At 40.3% G+C, this 4,034-nt stretch overlaps 1 non-coding gene across 1 annotated transcript; it reads right to left on the bottom strand.

Annotated features, from left to right (window-relative positions):
• Nucleotides 1-886: 886 nt before the first annotated feature.
• Nucleotides 887-960, bottom strand: trnat-ugu (transfer RNA threonine (anticodon UGU)). Its single transcript has one exon. It is a non-coding gene; the product is annotated as a tRNA-Thr (tRNA).
• Between the last annotated feature and the right edge of the window lie 3,074 nt (nucleotides 961-4,034).

The following is a 4,034-nucleotide window of genomic DNA, read 5'->3' on the forward strand; positions in this document are numbered from 1 at the left end:
TAATTTACACAATACTATATACACATTCATCAAGCCTCCTAAGCTAGCATCCTTGGTGCTGCTCTCTCCTCCCAAACCTCATGTCCTGTGACTGTTACATCATCACTCTGACAGTGGGAGTGATTGATCCCAATGTCTTCAGCATTAACCCTTTACATCCTTAAACTACACTGTCTGTCCAAAAAAATGGGTGGAGGGAACTTGATTTATCGAAACACTAACAGCTGCCAGTTGAAAATCAACTCAAACCCATCAGCGAGAGAGAGAGAGACTGTCAGAGAACTTCCTGCATCCAGTCCTGACCCTGTCACACTCAGCAGATGCTCACCCAGACCCCACTCTCATCAACACTGAACATTGTTACCGAGACACTTCAAAGACTGTTTATGAAAGGCTGGAAAGGTCAAAGTTCACACAGCTTTATTGAACAGAACAAAGTTTAATATCTTCTGACCGTTTCTCGGTAACCACATGAGACACAGGTTTTCTTAATTGGTTCCTTTGATTTTTCTTGTTGCTGACTGACAAATATTCCAAACCTCAGATCAACCCTCCCACTTGCGTCATGTCCCAATCTCAGTCACAAGCAACACATAACGACACAAACACTCTGAAACATACAACGCAGTCACACTTTCCTTCAGTGACATTAATGTCGAGCTGTTTTCCAGGTTGAATGCAAGTGTGAACAAATTTGTATCAAAGAAGTTGCCTTTGAAATATCAGGACTGAATTTCTGCACAAGGAGGAACAGCCATTCCAAACTCACATCCTTCACAAAGGCTGTGACGAAAATTCATCATGTAATTTGAATTCTCACTTAAAGTTCAGTGGACACAGATGGAAGCGATTGATGAGATAACTTCTACATCATAAATGTGAAACAAGGCTCTATGGGGAATTGAACCCAGAATCTCCTGTTTACAAGACAGGTGCTTTAACCAACTAAGCTACAGAGCCAGATGTTGTTAAAGTTAAAATCAGAGGAGTGCACTATTTATTCTCATATAATATCAATATCAAAGGAAAATACAGCAGATGCAGGAAATCTCAAATAAAAACAAGAAATGCTGGAAATACTCATCAGGTCTGGCAGCATCTGTGCAGAGAGAAGCAGAGTTAACGTTTCAGGTCAATGACCCTTCTTCAGACCCTTCTATATATTCTCATCCCACTTCTCCACAGGTCACAACATATATTTTAACTTTTCCCACTTCCTGAAACAGTCAATCATGTACTCTATTCTTCCCAGAATAGAAGACACTGACCATGTTTCTTTAATGAACAGCAAAATTATCAGTTTATTACAGAACAAGTTTTAACTAGTCATGAAATAAAGCATAAATACACAGGTAGAAATTTTAAAAGTTCCCTTTTTACCTTAACCAACATTTAAAGCCCCTTTCTTCCCACAGCCCCACACATGCACACATACATACACCGGTTAACGGAAAAAAAAAGAATTATTTTTTACAATTCTGAGTTCTGTTAAAGACAAAAACAACACTTGGGCTGATTACTTGTTCATTCCTGAAGAAAACAGCAGATGAGATATGTTGTTCCAAAACTGGCATACAGTCTAACTTCTGAGTGTGCGTAGACAGGTCACTCGGGTCTTTTAGAACAGTTTTTTAGAGGCAGTGTTGAAAATTAATTTTAGCAGACTTTCTTCAAAGACAGGAGAAGAGATGAATTGACACAGTGAAGTTCTCAGGGTCTTTTAAAGATTTGCTGCAAAACAACGTGGGTTGTGATCTTCTCTCCTTCCTTGACACTTCTTCAGGCTAACTTTATCAGCTGCTCACTCCAGAAGGTAAAACACAATGACTGCTACGAATAAAAGCTTGTGATTGTTCTGCCCTCTTCGGTGAGTGCTGCTGCTGCCGGGTTTGTCCAATCAAGAGGCGCAACTGACTTCTCTGTCCACATTTCCCCCTGTTACCAGGGTTTCTGTTCTACATTCAACTTGAGTCATGTGACAACCAGTAAACATAGTTGCCAAATTAGTACTTTCAGTACCCTCTTGAAAAAGAACTGGTCTGACATTTATTAAGTTTGACGATGAATTCCTCAAAAAAAAATTCACAAAAAAAAAATCAAAATCACTTCCATAACATCATGTACTTTCCCTGAGCTACAGGTTATTGCAAGTCTCTCTGGCTGTGTTTATTTTTGTTGATTTTGCACTCAGGTTCTTTCTGAATCCATGTGTTTGCAGAACTTTGTCAGTGAGAAACATGGAGATATGCTTAAAGATTTCCCTGCAAATTATTCATATCTCCATCTTTCTCCGAACTTTGTAGAAACACATTAATGTGGGAATCACACACATCAGGCCGTCAAACCTCTCCGTTAAACATTGAAAGGTGACAGTGTTTATTGTGACGGGGTTCCATTTATTCAGACACATCTGGTATAAAAGTGCTCAAGAAATGATTCACACAGGCAATGTATTTGTATATTATGTGCATGACATAATGACGCAAATAAACAATTCCTTGCACTTGCCACGCTTGGTGTATATTTTCTCTGCTGATGCCCCCTGAATATATTGGAGAAAATGGTGATGAGGATGAGATAAAAGTCTGTAAATATAGGCAGCAAACAGCAGCAGGGACTGCAGTGAACAGGATCAGCTAGCTCCTGGTGACCTACCTGCTCGGATGGTGGAGATTTTAGGTGGATTGTGTGAAGCCTGGGCCACAGAATGTCTCTTCAGTTGAATGAGATACCGCAGGGTCTTCCTGTGCATCTGATTCAAATTGCTTATTTGGGACAATATGGCTGCACACATATGGGATACATCGGAAGGTGAGGAACTTATGAGAGGGCTTGAGAACCATTCAGTTCATATATTGAAAGAATGGACATGTTTTTCAGAGCTAATAACATTTTGGAATTTGAAGGTGAAAGTGCAGAGGTCAAGACTCAGAATAAGGCAATTATTGAGGGCAAGAAAGCTATTTTGCCAATGGAAATTAGCCTGGAAGTGTATGACCAGCTAACAAAGCTTCCTGCTCCCATCAAGGCAAAAGATGTGCCATTCAAAACAATCATCACCAAGTTGGAGGAACATTTCAACCCGAAGCCACTAGAGATCACGGCAAGCTAGAAGTTTGGAAGCAGAAATCAGAAAAGTAGTGAAACAGTTGGTGAGTGCATTGTGGCATGAAGAATTTATCATTACATTGCAACTTTGGCATATTCTTAGAAATTATGAGACAGATTTGTGCTTATATTGGTGGATGAGAAAAGATACTAAACACACAAAATCTCACATTCGAGCTCGCATGTAAGATTGCTCTTTCCATGGAGATTGCATCAAAGAATGCTCGAGAATTTCATCCTGTGCCAGTGATTGTAACACACTTCAGGGGAACTTAAAAAAACTGGTAAAATGCGCTTTCACATGGCAGATAAAATTTACACAGAGAATTGTGAAGAGATACAATTTGGGAGGAAGAATAAGGAGAGGCCATATAAATGAAATGTTACAATTCTAAAGTGGGTGCCGGAACAGAGAGACAATGTACACCAATCTTAGAAGGTTTGAAAAGGCTTCAAAGAGCAAACAGGACACTTGGCTTTATTAACAGAGACATATAGTAAAAGCAAATAAGTTATGATAAACCTTTATAAAATACTGGGTTTGAATGGCCTGCTCCTGTACCTCCACAGAAAGCTTCCATTCCAGGTTTGCACACACACGTCAGGGTCACGCTCCACAGATCCCGCCACTCCAGGCTCGGACACCCTCTTCAGGATCACTTTCCATAGATCCCACCACTCCATGCATGGATATCTCCCTCATGATCAGATCACAGGTCCTTAGTCCTGCCACATCCAGTCATGAATGATGGTGGACAATTAAATAACTAACCAGATGAGGAGGCTCCAAAAAATCCCCATCCTCAATAATGGTGGAGCCAAAGCTAAATCATTTCCAACCATCTTACATCAGAAATTGCTCAGTGAATGATTCATCTCGGCCTCCTGAGGTCCCCAGCATCACAGTTTCCAGTCTTCAGCCAATT

The sequence above is a fragment of the Heterodontus francisci genome, unplaced genomic scaffold (assembly GCF_036365525.1).
Source record: "Heterodontus francisci isolate sHetFra1 unplaced genomic scaffold, sHetFra1.hap1 HAP1_SCAFFOLD_59, whole genome shotgun sequence".
NCBI lineage: Eukaryota > Metazoa > Chordata > Chondrichthyes > Heterodontiformes > Heterodontidae > Heterodontus > Heterodontus francisci.